This window comes from Canis lupus, chromosome 6 (genome assembly GCF_011100685.1).
Source record: "Canis lupus familiaris isolate Mischka breed German Shepherd chromosome 6, alternate assembly UU_Cfam_GSD_1.0, whole genome shotgun sequence".
In the NCBI taxonomy this organism is placed as follows: domain Eukaryota; kingdom Metazoa; phylum Chordata; class Mammalia; order Carnivora; family Canidae; genus Canis; species Canis lupus.
In genome coordinates this window covers 44,844,871-44,863,449 of record NC_049227.1, presented here as the reverse complement: position 1 = coordinate 44,863,449, position 18,579 = coordinate 44,844,871, and positions in this window count along the sequence as shown.

The window sequence follows — 18,579 nt, the reverse complement described above, 5'->3', positions numbered from 1 at the left end:
TCAATTGGGCTCTTCAATTGGTCTAGCCTAGAACTTGCTCATAACTAATAGAAGATAATAGAAATGAAAGAGAATGAACTTTGAGGCCAAAGATGACAATGCATTTTCTCCCTGGTTCTCTGGAAACATTTGCTCCTCGGGAAACCAGCCAACATGTTAAGAAATCCAACTACCCTGAGGCTACCTGATGTAGAAACGCCCTGTAGGCAGGCATTCCAGTCAACTGTTTTGCTGAGCAGTCTTCCTGCCATGCTCACGAAAACATCAGATGTTCAGTGAAACTGTCTGGGCCCCTCCAGACCAACTGGTTTTAGTCAATGCTACAAGGAGTATGAAATTGTCCAGACCCTGCTTAGAATTCTGACCTACATAATTATGACACAATGAAATGGTGTAAACTTGGTGTAAACTACTAGGGTTTGGGATGGCTATGCTCCAAGAGGTAACTCTAACAACTGCTATTAATAATAGCTAGCATCTATTCAGCTCTTCTTATTTCTTAAGCAATTTTCAGATAAGCGCTAACATTATCCCCATTTTCTAGAGAGGCCAAAGTAAACTTGCACAAGATCACAGAGCCTGGAAGAGAGGAAGCTAGAACTAAATTGCAAGACCTGCATTCTGAACTTCTATGCTCTGCAAAATCCCTGCCCTCAAGGAGCTCCTAATCTAGTAGAGAAATAGGTCCATAAATAATTATAATAAAATGTGATAAGTATCATAATTTGGGCTTCATAAGATGTCATGAGAATTTGGAAGAGAGAGAATATAATTCTCTGTTGAGTGGGAAGGAGATGGGGTAGAGGAGAAAAGACTCAGACTTGGAAAAGGAAGGAGAATTTGATCATGTAGAGATCAGGTGCTTGAGTGAGAGAACATTGGGTTTCTTCTCTCTCTCTCTCTCTCTCTCTCTCTCTTTCTTGCTCCCTTCCTCTCTCCCTCCATCCCTTTAATAGCAGATAAATATGGCTGAAGCAAGAGAGACTGACAAGATAGAAAAAAAATTGTTGAAGAGGCAAATGAGGAAAGGTTAGCATGGACCATTTCATTCCAAGCTGAAACTTTTGTATTTGTTTTATAAGTGCTAAGGAATTGCAGGAGAAATTTTGATAAAGGAAGCAGCAAAAGAAACCTTGCATTTTTACAATATAATTCTGGTTGCAGTGTAGAAGATGAATTGGACTGAATTTAGAAATAGGTACTCAAATACATATTTTATATGAAAGAATAAATGGATTAATTTAAATTGTAATTTGGTTTCTCTCTCTCTTTTCACTGCCTTAAGCAATTTGCCTTATCACTCACAGCAAAACAATGCAGAACACACAAAGTAATACACAGCATTAGTAATAATGGAACTTTTATTGAACACTTATTATGTGTGCAGTCATTTAATCCTAACAACAAACTACAATGTAAGAATTATCACTATCTCCTTTTTTTGTGGAGGGTGAAACTGAGGAAGACTATAGCCAAGATTGTATAGCTATTTGGTAGCAGAACTGGCATTCAAGCCAAGGCAGTTGGGTTCTAACTGATGTTACAGATTCTGGGACAGAGTTTAGTAATTGCAGACGCCAAAGCAGATATTTTCACCCTAATTTAGTAATGGTTAACATAGTCTCACAGATAGGCTGATGCTACTGTAATGGGCAGGGGCCCAGCTAAAATAGAAAGTTAAGGAAAGGCTGTCTTGAGGAGACTGTACATGAGTGAATTTCAAAGGATGAGTTCGTCCTTCAAACATTCATTCATTAACTCATCAAATATTTTTGAGCATCTTTGGTACCAGGCACTGTACCAAGAGACTAAGAGAATTAGGTTTATTTACTTGCAGCATGTAGAGTCAACGGGCAAATAATTACACATTAAAGCATGTTGTGAAGAAGAAGTGTGATGTTCTGTATAAGCCCCTCAAAAAGGAATCCTTGCCTAATCTGAAAAGGCAAAGTCTAAACCAAGTGCTAAGGGATGAGTAAGAGTTATTCAGGTAAAGTGGGAGAATGTGATATAGCAAGACTATTCCAGGCGGAGAGGTGGAAGAGCCTGAGGAACTGCATTATGTCAAGTCTGACGACAGCAAAGAGAGTGCTGAGCTGAATTCTGAGTGACAGCCAGGACCTAATACATGAAGAGTTTCGTGATATCATATGGTCTATGGAACCATCTGAAGGTATTTTTTTTATATTGTATTTATTTGAGAGAGAGAGAAAATGAGCATGAGAGAGAGAGAGAGAGAGAGAGATCACAAACAGGGAGGAGGGGTAGAGGGAGAAGCAGACTCCCCACTTAGCAGAGAGAGCCCAATATGGGGCTCCATCCCAAGACCCTGGGATCATGACTGAGGCTAAGGCAGACTCTTAACTGACTGAACCACCCAGGTACTCTGAAAGTATTTTAAAATCTGGTTAAATTCACTCTGGCCACTGTGTAGGGAGGACACAAGAATGGCAGGGGGGCAACAGTGGGAAAACGTTAATATATTTTAAATGTATTTTGGAAATATCATTGATGAGATTTGGTGATTGATTACATTTCAAGATTTTTAAAAGAAAGGGCATTTTAAAGGACAACTCACCCACTTACAGATTGTATGACTGGAGAGATGGTTGTACCGAATAGAGCACATGTCAGAAAACTGGACAAGGAACAGGGAGGATGCTGGGAGGACTGGAGGACATGAGTGGGGGATAGGAGAGATCCTGAGTTCAGTTTGGGCAAGCTTAGCTGGAATTACCAAAGGTGAGAATTAATATAGACATTTGGAGTTAGGAATTATGTCTGGATTAAACATACAGATTTGAAAATTCTATATTGAAAAATAGACATATGGTAAACGAGGTTATGAAATTGCCCAGGAAAGGAGAGTAGAGTGACTAGAGGAGCTCCTCGGACAGAGAGCTAAAGAACATTTCTGAGCTGGAGGTGTTAGGAGACAAAGGAAACAGGATTTCCTAGAGAGTTGGCAATTAAAACTGAACAAGAGAGTGTTTCAGAGAGAGCTTTGAGGTAGAAGTGGTTCATAATGTCAGTTAGCTGACATGGAAAAATGTAGAGAAAAGAATCAAGTGTTAAATTCAACCCCTAGGGTGACATTTGTTTTTAGTGGAATGTCAAGGACAGGCCACAGGGGGAAGGGAAGACAGCTCTGAAGAAATTTGGCTGTGAAGAAAATATGACAGTAACTAGGGTGAGATATGTGACCAAGCAAGATATTTTATTGTTTATTGTTTGGTTTTCTTTTCCTTTTTCCTTCTTTCTTTCTTTTCTTTCTTTCTTTCTTTCTTTCTTTCTTTCTTTCTTTCTTTCTTTCTTTCTTTCTTTCTTTCTTTCTTTCTTTCTTTCTTTTTTTCTAGTGGAAGACTGACTCTAGGCAGTGTTGGAACGTTCTAGCCAGAGTTCACCAAGCAGAGAAAGATGAGTGCTTGTACGTCACTTCTGTTCCTTCCACTAAGAAAAAGGAGTTGTTTCAAAGTATGAGATCAAAGACATAAAAGAGATCACAAAGATCAAAATTTGCTTGGAAGGTGAGAACATGACCAGAAAATATATTGCTGCAATAATTTTGAGAAATCTTTCCCAGAGTCATTTTTTTTTTCTCATTACTTCAAATAAATCTGTGGTCATTTCTACAGCCACTCATTCTTCCCCATGAGGATTGTGGTTCCTACTGTGGTTAATAGTGCTAATGTTTATTCAGAGTAGATATACATGTTAAATGTGCCCAATGAAAGTATATTTATTTTCAAGTCTGTATTTCCCAAATATCTAAACCATTCCTACATTATAAACAAGAATTTGTCTTCTCAAAGTATTGATGAATTTCTAAGAAACACTAAGAACAGGCTGCTAGTTCCCTGTATTGAAATCTCACACTTGATGTGCCACAGAAGTAAGATGAAATTTCTCACTGAAAAACTAACAACAAAAAAGAATCCCTAGGTACATCATTGTTGGCCCCCTCCTCACTGTGAAACAGGGAAAAGCATCTCTGGCCAGCACCTTAATAGAGGCAAAACAGAGTGGCATTCAAAGCCATGTAGGTTTAGCGGACCTGAGAAGGAGTACAGGCAGATTGTCCAAGTCCTGGACATTTCCTCCACCACAATTCTTTCCTATCTCCTCCTGTCAACCCCCAGAGGGCCATGGTGAGATTGGTACAAACATAAGCAACCTGGTTGTCCACTGCTGGGAGAATGGATAATTAATTACGATGGACACACACTATGAAATACCACACCACAGTTAGAAGCAATGGATTAAATGTACATTCACAGACATGGATGGATGGTAACAGGCAACTGAGTTTTCAAAAGTGTAAGAAACAGGAAGAGAACTATAATCTATAGTACAATACCATCTACCTATTAAAAAAAAAGATTCAAGACAACATCAATTTGTATATCCCACAAAGATAGGATATACAAATGAACAATATCTTAAACAGAGCAGCGTCTTTAGTGCATAGAGGGGGCAGGAGAGGAAAGACTAGTGGCTGTAGAAGGAAGGGATCATTAATTACAATTTCAAAAATAAGTACTGATGATGCTAGTTTGCCATGAACCCAGACCGGTGATTAAAAGAAGTCTCTGTACAGCCATCCAGAAAAGCTAAAAGCCATATAAGCCAGAAACAAATCTGAAACACTGTATAATGAACAGGCAAGTAGGTTTATTACTAACAGGCAAGTTAGTATGATTTGCAGAAGATTGAAACCAGCCCAAATGTAAACAGAGAGGGGAGTAGGCTTTCTGTTCCTGAGCCATTTCAGATGAAGAAGAAATTCAGCATCCGTTCCTCCAGGCTACTATTGATTCGTCAGACTCTCCCTAGTTCCAAAAGGCATACAGTGAAAAGGGTCATAGAGGTACAAAATAAGATTTTGAATGAAGTGACCATCTGGTGAAAGAATAGGAAATGTGGGAGAAGGGTTAAAAAAATCTCAGTAGGCTAAAAAACCTCAAGAGATTGATCAATTTTGTTAAGCTAGTTTTGAGATTGCCTTCGTATATTATAAAATATTTTTGAGAGACAGGCCTAAAGGCATTCACAATTAGTAAATATAGAAAATCTATATACTGGAAAATTTTATTAAATTAATATTTTATACTTGTGTTGAATGTCAATCTTGACCCAAATGATGCCATGACTTTGAGTAGAACAAAAGAGGTTAAAAATGCCCTTCACATGAAAGTTTTATATTCTGACAGCACAAAGGAATGAAATACTTTCTCATCTGAAATAGCAGTTGTCTGGGAGGTTCTTTTATTCTTTCATTGGCACATAGTAAATTGAGTCTTTTCAACAGTAATGCAATTGGGAACTTTAAAGATAATTAAGAAACATAAAATATGTCAGTCTTCTCAAACAGTTGGAATATGAGTTTTAATCTCTCTCCTTCAAGAGCATTAGTATAAATTGAAGCCTATACTCTCATAATTTTTTTAAAAACTGTATCATTTTAAAGATATACCAAGAAAAAATGTCTAATAATTGTGTACAGAAAAATAAAATGTGTTTTTATAAATATCTAATGAGAGCTGTACTCGAAATATATTGCTTATACATGATCAGAAATATTTCTTAAATTTGTTGATATAATGTAGCAAAAAATACAAAAGAAGAGAAAGGAGATCTTCTAATACCAATTAGGTTTGATGACTGGCTCTGATACAAATGTAGGGATTCAGCTCTCTCCTTAATGTCTTGGAGGTCACAGGCAACATGAAAGGATAAGCACGGCTATCTGTCTCCTTCTTACAATCTCAGCAGCTACACTGGTGGCAGTAGAGTGTGACTGTGACATGTAGTCCTTGTAGTATTTGAGTCCCCATAAGACTTCTAAGAGTCATACCTGGTTTATGCAATTTAATAAAAAAAAAAAATCTGTGCTTCACAAACAACTTGGGAATAGATGATGCATGTCTCAACTCCACTTCAAAAGAGTAAATTTTTTGGAAGTTCATAGAGGTAAATCTGTATGTGTTGCAATCTCATTTATAAACCACTCTCAGAGTAGCCTTTACTTATTTCCTCTATAATCAGTAACCACATATTACAATATTTGGTCTGTAATCATGGAAACTATTACTCTCAATTCAAAGGTATAGATCCTCATAAGTATATTTATTTCTCCCTTAAAGGTTCTTGATACATTAGGGATATAGACCTTCAAGCAATCAACAGTTGACAATCTCCACTTGGACCAGTGTGCTATCAACCTTTTATTGTCAGAGTTCCTGTTCAGTGCCATAGTGTTCTCCTCCTCAGTATCCATCATCATTACAAAAGTTGAACACCAAGATTACATGGGTCCTACATAGGACACACGGAAATTAAGAGTTCACTTAGTGTGAAGCGTCTGGCTGGCTCAGTAGGTTGTGTCTGACTCTTGGTTTTGGCTCTGGTCCTGATCTCAGGGTCTTGAGATTGAGCGCTGCATCAGGCTCTGCAATCAGTGGGGAGTCGGCTTGAGATTTTTTCCTTCCCACCTCTGCTTGCACACTCTATCTCTCTCAAATAAATAAATAAATCTTTTTTTTAAAAGAGCATACTTATAATGATAAATATCTTATTTTTAAACGTTTCCAACACAGAGGAATTTTTTGGTATGCCAATTTAAATATTTCAAGCATGAAATAGAGAGTATGTCACTAGATGTCACATACTCAGAATACTATTCACCCTTCAGGCTTACAAAGCCAAGGCAGTTCTCACCATTGACACATTAAGAGAAAGAACGAGTTTTCATTTTGTAGAACTCTATGGAGGACGAGGAGGGCCACCCTTCTTGGGCATTTGAGCTCTCTTTTCTCTCAAACCAGAAATGTATCATACAGGGTCTCATTTGAGAAAACACCTCCTTGGAGCCATAGCCCGACATAGCTGAATGGAGAGCTGTATTTTAATTCTACCTTTGCCAATAATTGGTTATGTGAAGTCGGAAGAAAATCTTCAACTCTGTAGTCCTCAGTTTGCAAATTTATAAACTAAGAAGTTTATATTAGATGATTTCTTCATATCTCTCATTTTTACCTGTTTCCTTATCCTAAATTAAATTTAATGATTTTTTTTCATTTATGTAATAAATGTATCTTAAATATCTAGAGAATGCTAAGTATATGCTAAATATTAAAATACAAAGCCAAAAATTGATAACATACATGTTATAAACCTATCAAAATACCTATGTAATATGAGAGACACTATGTTGGCAGCATAGAAAAAATATTTTAAAGATAAGAGGAAGAATGAACTCAATCTTTGTGGGATATAAAGAAAACAATCTCAGTGAAAGTATCGAGTTAGACCTTTTTACAGATTTGGGTGGTCAAGGATGCCCTCTCCAAGCCCCTTCACATACTATGATTTAAAAAAAAAAATCACCTAGATCTTGACCATCAAATATACTGAACAAAGCAATATTACCTTTACTAAAAATAATGAAAATCTTAATCTGCAGCAATTTTGTAGTTACAAACTTGCAACCCTGAAGGTACTAGATCACCACAAATATAGTCAAAGGTGAGGCATTTAACGTTTAAGCTCCTTTTTTTTTCATGTGCATTTGTTCAGAACTTTTGGTGGCAAGTGACAGAAACCCAATTTGAAATACGTTATGCAATAGCAGGAATGCAGCTACACTCCAGGGGCAGTGGAAGCCTAGCCTTAGACAATAGAATCTCCCTACACTCCCTAAATCACTGATCATGGTTTCATTCTCGTAGTCTGGCTTCCTTCATTTGATGGAAAACATGGCTGCCAGTAGCACCTAAGACTCTTGACTATCCTCTACGTCCTCCTTCTGTTCCTTCACTCCTCCCCACCTCCTCATTCCTGTAATTCCTCCTTAGTTCCAGTTTGGAAAAGACATTCCTGGCTTGGGTCATGTGGATCCCTTGAGGACAGTCAGTTGAGGTTTGGGGTATGATAATATCATTGGGCCAGTTTGTGCTGGTAACCACCACAGAAGAAGCCCTGGCACCAGGAGGAGATGGTGATATAACAACATGTTGGGGCCCCACATTTACTGACTGTGCGATGTTGGAAGACTAACTTAACCTCTTACATCTCCATTTCCTCATCTGTAATGCAGAGGAAATACTAGTTCCCAACTCTTATGAGTCTTAAACGAATTAATGTACCCAAAGCAATTAGCACGGTATCTGGTACATATTAAAGGCTCAATAAAATAGTAAATACTTACCTTAAAATTCTCATCACCACCACCACCATCATTGTCATCATCATAGAGGTTCCCATTAGAATTACATCATCGGAAAGAAAAAAGGTACATTCCTCAGAAGAACAGAAAGTATTGAATGAGCCAAATAATATTTGTTATTTGCACTGCTACTAGAACATCTTATTCCGAAAATCATTTTGGAACAAGAACATAAAAATAGTTAAATGGAAAAATAAAAGGACTAAACATATGTTTAAAGGAGGAAAGAAGAACAGGGCAATTAGAACGAACTTACAGATAACTAAGAAGAAAACACTGAAGTCTTTTTCATATCATAGCAGTTGAAGAAACCTCTATCCTGTATTTTTCCTTTGGTAATTTAAATGCATTGGAGCTGTACATTTGCTCACAGTACACTTCAAATGCCTTCCTCTGGGGCCACAGCCACAGATGTGGAATAGGTGAAGGATGGAGGAAAATAAACCAAATGAACCAAATGTGCATATCCGTTTAAAGTTTTGCCCAATTATAGAATCCATATATAATTTATATAAATTACATAATCTAGTATATGGAATGTTTGGGTAGGGTCCAGCTTCTCTTGGGTAAAAATAATCAGGGATTCAGAACCCTCTCCTTGTTTCTCTCCCTTAAATATTGTGGGGACGTGGTTGGAGTTGGAAGAGGGAATGTCCTTGTGGAATTGGCAGGGAAAGTAAGGTGTCTGCATGCAAGTCTAGCTCTGGACCTGTCAACAAGGGATATGCCGGCCCCGCTGACATTTGGGGATTCAGTTTCTGCCTGTATTGTCCATGATTTAGTCTCTCTAGTTTGGTCATACCCTGGTAGCCCCGCCTGATTTCTCAATTTCACTGTGATTTCCCAACAACTGAAGATACTTTGGTGTCCACCAGACCCTTCATCCAGCCCGGGCTAGTGGTTGTCCTGCAGCCCATGACTTAGTGGGTCTCGGAGCAAGCCGGTGGGCTCTCGGATCAGCTCTTACATCCCTCGGGAATGCCACCTTTCAGAAATCCATGTGTTGTGTTCCCTCATCTCCTTTGGGTTATTACTCAAGCGTCGCTTTTTAGTGAGGCCCATATAAAATTGCATCCCCCACAACACTTCTTATTCCTCTTCCTGTCTAGCACTCATGTCATGTCGCATGTAATATATTTTATTTTTGTTAAGTATCTTTCTCCCATTAGAATATAATTTCCACGGGGGTAGAGATTTTCGTCTTTGGTTAATACCATATAATCAGTGTCTAGAACATAGCCTAGCACAAAATAAGTGGTCAGCACACATTTGTGGAGTGAATAAATGAATAAATAGAAACTGAGAAATGCTTCCGAGTTCCAACTCTCACGTTCTCTGTGCATGTACTGTGTTATTCTCCTAATTCGTCGGGATCCTGCACACAGCAGGCGAGTGAATAGCATAGGCTTGCCATTAGTCTGCCCCTCACTCTTTGCTGTGGCTCAGCTGCTGTGGTTATCAGCTCGCCCTTTGGTCCATCTCTAGGGTTTGCTTTTATTCCTCAACTATTACTTGATATTTTTTCTTCCATGCTTTTGATTCCAATTTACTTGTCTGCGATCTGATGCAGCATCCTCCTTATAATGTGTCCTTGAAGATTCTGTATCTTTCATCCCTGCTCCATCCCAATCTGTCTAACCTTGTGCCTGCTCATAAGAAAAATTCCTGCCTTGATAGCTCTTCACTCTCCCTACCTGGCTTCAGGCTGTTAGATTATCAGCTTATTAGCTTTATGCTTAACTCTGGATGTCCCTGTTCATCTCATTTGGACCTTCAGGGAACCATGAACTCATTTGACCCAATCTGAAGTTTCTTTACGTCATCATACTGTATCTAAAAATTGTGGGTCCTTGCTCCATTAAAAGACCAAACTATTATGGATCTACATTCTATAAGCATACTTTGAATATTGCAAGGTTATATAAGCTTGCAACTTTAAAAATAGCAGACATTTATTGAGCTTTTATTATGTGCCAGACACTATGCTAAGCATTTTCTAGATCTTACTGCGTCTTGTTTTCACATAACTTCAAGAATAGAGACTTGTTTTAGCCCCATTTTATAGACAAAGAAACTAAGATCTAGACAGCCTAAGAAATTTGCCCACGATCACACATTTAGTAAGTAGCAGAGTTGAAGTTCACAGCCAGTTGCGTTTGTCATCAAGGAGGCTTCTATTCGGCAGGACCACACCAAATAGCCTTTATTATTCATGGCTACTAAAGAGGAATTTTACCACAATTCATTTATCAAATAAGTGAACTGTGTAAATTCAGAAGCAAACATTCTTTTAATTTATAACAGAGAACAGAAAAGAGCATTTTTTTTGTCATCAGAAATATCTTATGATTTGGTAAATTCCCAGATGAATACTAAGATTGGAAACAAATAAGTGGATTTCAATGAGGCAGAAATATCTCCCCCCCCCTTTTTTTTTTACCAATATCATCTTTCCTTTACTCATTTTTCATGCTGTATTGCATTCATTCATATCCCACTGATTAGAAAAGACAGCACAGAACTATTTCTCTAACACTCTTTCTCATAGCCCTTTACATAATGACTTTGGCTTTTAAGCCACCAGGCTGTATGTGTTTTATTTGGCAATGGTTACAGTCCTAATTAGTAGCTTAAGTAAATGCAATGGCAACTGACAATAAAGTGCTAGACTACATTAGAGTTTGCAACTCACACGTTGTTTACTAGGCTTATAATGTTCTAATTACCAATATGGTCAGGGACAAAATGCCATTTTCTCCCCCTTTTTACATGGCTCAGCATGGGTAAGCTGAGAAATGTATTAGAAAACAATGTTTCTAATGATTTTATTTCAAAATATGTTTCAGATTTTTCATGCTGAGAAAGTTGCCCTCTGCATTCTTAAACTGCTGAGATGAGCTGAAAACTTAGAATTCTCCTGTGATCATTTCTGAAACCTCTACAATGAGGGAAAGCTTCAAAACACAAATTGCTTAATGACCCAAGCCCCTCCCACTTTGTGTTTCCATGGGATTGCATTTCTTTCTATGGCTTCATACATGAATGTTTTATTCCTAAAATAGGAGTAGTCAGAAAAGATAGTCAGGCTTTAAGATAAAAGTTAGAGGAATAGATTGTGGCTGCCCCGGGGACTACAGCCACTGCAGTTTACAGCTAAATTTCCTCCGTATCAAATCACTCAAGCATTGTTACAAAGTCTATACACACTCTTGCTTTCTCTTTCAGCAAATAGGGTCTTTCATGCCTCTTTCAGAGCAGCCACTACTTTTGTCAACAAGCAAAGCAGTTCACCGCTGTGAAAATAACTTGGAGTAAAAAGCAACCAACCAAATAAAAAAATATATTTGTTCCTCAAAATTGAAGTGGGACGGAAAATACCTGGGGATATATATTCGAAGAAATATGGTAAGGAGGCTTGCAACACAAAGCCAGGAGCCTTGTTGGAAATACAGTTCTGGAGTTAGAAATTCCTGCCGGATGGAGGCTTTTGGGGCACCCCGACAATGAATCTGGGATGAATCTTCCAGATGCTGTTGTGCTTTGATAGCTTGGTTGATTCAAGAACAGAGTTGACAGGGAGCAGAGAAGGGGCCCACATGTTTTACTCTGCAATCCCCAGCATAAATGCTTCTCAAGCTCCCTGTTTCCTGGAGTCCAGCATACAACCAGGAATTTATTACACAATTTTAATCATAGTTAGACTGACTGATTGAAGCGATGAAAAGAGGCTGTTATGAAAGGAGAGGTGAAACATGGAATACATCTGCTTCTGGTTTGAGGACAGAAAGCCCTAGAAGCCCATTAAAGCAGATGTCTGAAGTTTGAACACGAAAGTATTAAGTGACAAAAATAAGTTGTTTACATAAATCCTGAGATAAAATTAGGATATTTGTAAAGTGGCAGTGAAGCTGAGATTACACTAGCCTGCCTCATTTATTTACCATAATCACAGATAAAGTCCTGAAACAAGGGCCCCAGGGCAGGTTCAGAGCCTCTTTCATCTTGGGTGCTTGGTGCATTCACATGGCCTTTGCTGGATTACCTCGAGATGTTTCAGATTTACTGACACTGGAAAATGTTGCTGCATATTCATTATATTAGTGAGATTTTGATCTCACTATCTCATTACAGTAATTACATGATATCACAAAAAGTCACATTTATTATTGTTTACAGATCTAAATATTCAGTCTTCAGCAGACTTGAAGAAAACAGTCCCTTTCTTTCAGGCCAAGGGATAGCACAAAATGTGTTCTTACCAGAAAGAAACATTCTCAAAGAAATTCCATTTTGATTTTTTTTTCCTTTCTATTGAATGATCAGTTTTTCTAGTTTCTTCCATAGAATGCCTCACATAGAAAATCCGCAATATAAAACAGATTTTCCTAGAGGTCCTATTGCAGCCGTTTGTTTGAAATATAGAAAACATCTTCCTAACACTTGGTATTATTGAACTAATTAGATTCACCCAAGCTACAGTGCCAATTTAGCAAACAAATAGCAGCCTATTTAAATTAACACACATTGTTCTGGTGAAAAACGCTTACTAGATCCTACTGGGAAAGTATCTTTTTTGACCTTAGTGATAATCTGACCTTCGTGGCAATTAGTCCAAAAAGCCTTTTTCCAAAAGTAAGTCTCTTCCCCAGTGGCTTAAGGATATGATTCTTTTTAGAAAGTAACACTTTAATTTCCTTGTAACCACTTATATTTACACCTTCATTAGGATCCAATAAAAAAGCAGAATTATCAGGATACTAGAGATGATAGAGATAGATACAGGTGCAGAGAAATAGTTAGATACAGAGCTTTGTTGTAAGGATTTGACCTTATATAATTTGAAAACTTGAGTTGGTCAGGTAGTCTCTGGAGAGCTGTTGCCTTGCATCTGATACTAAAACATTGAATAGTAGCGACCTATGTCCCCTTAAGTGGAGTTCTCAAACCTACCAGCCAGCAGAATAACCCTCTTCTTGGCCTGTTAATTCAAAGCCCTAAAGAAACCAGTGTCCAAGCAGCAGTTGGAATGGAATCATTTTTGTGCGGCCAGCAGATCATGGGCATGGGAAACAAAACCTTTTTGCTAGTAGATCACTTAGGGTACAGTGAAAGGATCACATCTACCTCTGCCCTTAGATTCCTGCATACATGGGTCCTGGTTACAGGAAAACAGCATTATCGGACGCCGACTTGGAGCACATACCAATCTGAGAAGACATTACACTAGTCCCCCCAGGTGTTGTTACCCTTCTAGCACAAGTTTTCAAATCCTAACCAATCACGCCAGCTGCTTTGAGATAATGGGGAACAAGTTCAGACCCACAGATTCCATGAACACGAACCCATTGCCACATGTCATTTTCTGTAAAATGATTCCATTGGTCAGAAGTGATGTTGTGTAGACTACCACTAAGGTAGATACGGCATCCTGAAGTCTAGGGCCGAGTGTCTGGGCAGAAGCATTAGGGAAGGCAAATCTACACCCAGTGTAAGTATCTATTTTAGTAAGAAATAAATACTGCCTTCTTCATAATGGAAGTTTCCTAATGTAAACAACCTGCCATAGCTTGCTGACCCCGCAGGGGAACAGGGTCCCATCAGGAGCTTATGTTGGTTTCTGCAGCAGTTCTCCGCTAAGACCAGGCATTCATCAGTGGGGGCAGCCAAGTCAGCTTTGGTGAGACAAAGTCCACGATGCTGAGCCCTGTGTGACCTCCATTTCTGCTGTCATGGCCATTTATCCCCGAGCCCAAAAGGCAAGGACAGGAACGGCTGGAGAGGAAAGCTAACTTTATCCACAGAGTGAGTCATCCTATCCACCTGATTATAAAAATCATTTTCTACTATTGTCACTGTTTGATGAGCATTCACATAGGACAAATCTTCTACCTCCCTGCTTATTTGGAATGGTCTACCGCACAGCTTTTTCTCAGAACTCCTAATAATCAACTTTTCAATCAGTTCCATTGACCCTGACCATCCAGTCAAACCATTTGCTATACTTCACAAATCTGTATAGATTTATACATCATGTCATCCTTTCATCCACAAAAAAATGAAATGTTCAGAGGCACTTCTTGAAGCTCTACTCACTGGGAGGAATTCTTACATTACAATCCTTCAGGGTCATCACAGAGTAGGGCTGTAGTGCTCTAACTATTTTCCTATGGGTTTTGCCTGCAAATCATGAAGAACTACCTATAAAACAAACCCAGGATGTCTCTTCCTCGGTCAACTGGTCGCGTGGACCTCGCTATGAGACCACAAGTGCTTGTCAAAAAAGAGACAAAGGGCACCTGAGTTCATATAACTTACTTGGCTTCAGGACCAGCTTGGACAAGACCCCGTATATATTTTTTCTGTTTAATAATGGAGTGTAGCTGTGCACACTCAGCTCCATGGTTTGGTGAACAAGGCATCACATGCAGTTCTTGATGGGTCACAGGTAAGTTGGTGGTCCATGGTCAAGTGATCAGTCTCTCTACTAAAAGACTGTAGCAATGTAAAAGCTGTTTCTTAAAAGAGAAATTATCATCAGAGAACAGAATGGCTTTGTTCCAAAATCTGAAGGGTATTCACTGTGATAAAGCTCTGCCAAAAGCTTTACATAGTATCCCTATTCGCCACTGGCACTTCAAGTACCATAGGATCTGCTGACCCATATGGCCTAAGGGCCACAGCAGCTGGCATGTCAGTCTTGACTTGTCCCAGAGCCTTCTCTTGTGAGGTGTTTCACTCAGTACTGGGAGCTTTGTGGACCACTCAATACTGGGGTCAGAGTAGCATGCCCAAATGGGGCTAGGTGTTGCTTCAAAATCCAAAGTGGTTTCTAGGTGATATGCTACTTTCTTAGTGGCCAGATACAGTAACTTTTTCTTCACTTGCAAGGGATAGCTTAACACATACTCCAAGCCATCGTACCTTTAGAAATTTCACCAAGGTTACAGTTCCCTGAATTTTCATAGGTTTCATTCCCTATCCTCTCACATGCAAGTATCTTAGCAACTTGCCTGGGTGGTTGCTACTTTCTGCCTACCAGGCCCAACAAACATAACTTTATCGATGTAATGGACCAGTTCGATGTCCTGTGAAGAGAATGATGATCATATTCTGCAGATATTAAATTATGACATAGGGCTGGTACACCACTCGGATAGAATAACTAAGGTATATAGCTGGCCTTGTTAGTTGCAATAAAACTGCTTCTTTACTGGTCTTTACTATCAAGTATAAAGAAAAAAAAATATTCACCAGATCAATAGCTGCATGCCAGGGGGTATGTTGGTTTGGTCCAGATAAAAGAAAAAAAAATTGCAATAGCAGGTGCAATTGGAGTCACTCTCTGATTAAGTTTATAATAATCCACTGTTATTCTCCAAAATCCATCTGTCTTCTTCATCGCAAGTGGAATGGGAAGTCCTTGATTGTGTCGCTAATCTCCACAATTATCTCCAGCAATGCAGTATTACATCTGGTTTTCCATTTTCATAAGTAGAGACAGTTATAATGGCTTCTCTTTGGACTTTCCTATCATAATAGTTTTAACTCCATAGGTCAGGGAAACACTGTGGGGATCCTTCCTATCACTAAATATGCATATTCCAATTATGCATTCTACAACAAAGATAATAAACACAGAGTTTGTTTGGAGATCCCCATGTTTCATTGTGAGAGGGTCCTGAACCAAAGGACCCACTTTATTGATTATTTGATCTCCGTAAGACCAAACTCTAGGGACGCCTGGATGGCTCAGAGGTTGAGCATCTACCTTTGGCTCGGGTCGTGATTCTGGATCCTGGGATCGAGTCCCGCATCAGGCTCCTTGTGAAGAGCCTGCTTCTCCCTCTGCCTGTGTCTCTGCCTCTCTCTCTGTGTCTCTCACGAATAAATAAATAAAATCCCTTAAAAAAAAAAAAGACCAAACTCCAACTGATGGACCACAGTAATGTTTTAAGTATATAGAGGTTAGTATTAGTTCTAAGCCAGTCTCTATTAATATCCATAAAATCCAATTATTTTTCCCTCACATTTTATAGCCATATTGCAAAAATGGTCCCAGATAGCCCTGGGGGAATTCTGGGGGAAAAAGTAATGGTATAAATTATTGGCAGTGTACCAGGGTCTTTCCTCAAAGGATTCTTGTCATGTGAACTGGCTCAAGTCTGAGAATCAATGGAGGAGTTATGACTCTGTTTTGGTAATTCAACTCAGATTTCTGTTGGCTAGAACTTTTCCAGTTATAAAGATTAAGTAAGACTCTATGAGGCTACACATCATTTTCAGTTCTAGGGACACCATGAAAACCTGGCCAACCTGTGAGGTAGTCCATGCGAATGGCTGCATTGGCTCCAGTGTCCATTATAGTAACCTGCCACCTGCTTGTTTTGGGAGTTTAATGCTGCTACTTAGTCCCAGTGATGCCATCAAACCCATTGCACACAGCATCCCAATTTTATGGGAGTAGTTCTGTCATTTCTGACCCAAGAAGAAGAGCTACCACAAAACTCTTCAAAGATGCTTTTGTCAGGCAGCCCTGGTAGCTCAGCGGTTTAGTGCCTGCCTTTCAGCCAAGGGTGTGATCCTGGAGACCCCGGATCGAGTCCCACGTCAGGCTCCCTGCATGGAGCCTGCTTCTCCCTCTGCCTGTGTCTTTGCCTCCCTCTCTGTGTGTGTCTCTCATGAATAAATAAAATTAAAAAAAAAACTTAAAAAAAAGATGCTATGGTCTCCTTACAAATTTATTTCTCAGAACTTCATGAAAAATATGTTCTCTGAACCCTCTAGAGGTGAATGAGTGGGTCTTAGATAAGAAAAGCACTTTAATATTCTAATCACCCTATGCTTTTGGATAACTTCCTCTGCAGTATTCCAAGAAAGTTATAGCATTTTAACTTATTTGGCATAGGATATTTTGGACCAATATTTCAACCAACCAACCTACAAAAAAAATAAAAAAGAAAAAAAAAAAAGAAAAGTTAGGGCCATTTTCAGCTTCTCTGCTTAAAACATTAAATCTAGAATCTCTCTTAGTAGACCTATAGCAATATTATAGGTCTGAACAACTTTATATGCCTTCTACCTTGATTCCATACCTGTAATGTCTATTCTTACATATATCCTTCAGGTTTCTGTCAAAATAAATTAGCAAATCATACAATTCTCTTGATGAATATTGCGCCTTTTCACAGGCCATGATTTGTACCTTACCCTTTGGGCCCGCTGGAACTTGAGTCTGGCTATATATCTGGAAGGGTGGCAAGGCTAGGTCGAGAGGGTAATCAGCAGTGCATCGCAAGGCAACTGTATCAGGGGTAGTGGGGCATTACAGGTTCCTTGGGAAAGACTAACTTCCATAGGAAGAGACAGAAGGGCTACTTCCACCAGCAAGGAGGACTCAAAGGATTTTAGGATATCGGGTCATCAGAATCTGCCCATATGTCCCATCCTCATTTTTAGGATCTCATTCCTTCCCAATCAATGGTATTACTTTCAGAAAACAGACTCTTCAAGGTTGATAACTCAATTTGCATTATAGTCTAGGCACCTACAGGATTAGACTTCAGGTTTGGTTTTCAGAAATCTTAGTCCCACTGTTACAGCAAACAGAAGTTTTCCTTGAAATAGTCATACAATGTCCTCTATGCAGACCTTGAGATGAGAATTTAAAGCATTGTGAGTTCATTATTTTCTTGCTTCAAGTTCTCCAGCACAGTTAGAAGCAACCAACCAACTCCTTTATACTCTATATTTTTACTATATTATTTTAATATATATTTTTACTTATTTTAAAAATATTTTTATAATATTTTTGCTGTATTTTTACTATAATATTTTAAAGCTACAAATATTTGATGACCCAGAACACTGCCTTCTAAAGGCACTTGATTACAGGTATCTACGGATGATAAATGGAGTCACTGTGATGCCTATGTTATCTGTGATTACCAGTGCCCCCTATATCATGACATACAAGAGCATCACTGTATCTAAGTGTAATCACATCAGACAATCAATTCCAGAAAGCCTAGAACCAATATAAAGAACTCATCTTTAAGATTTTGTTTATTTGGAGCCACTTCGCTTCCAGTACCAAATTCTGAATCAAGTCAGGATATCATCAGAGGAATAGAACTGCTAGAAGAGGATAGATGATAGATAGATAGATAGATAGATAGATAGATAGATAGATGATAGATAGATAGATGATAGATAAAGATTTGTCACAGGGAATTGATCTCATGCAGATGTGGAAACTGGAGTTGTTTAAGCAATTTCTGTGAAGCTTTATTCTTCACATTTGATGGTAAAACCTTAAGTCCACAGGACAAGTAGAGTCAGGAAGGAAAGATGGATGA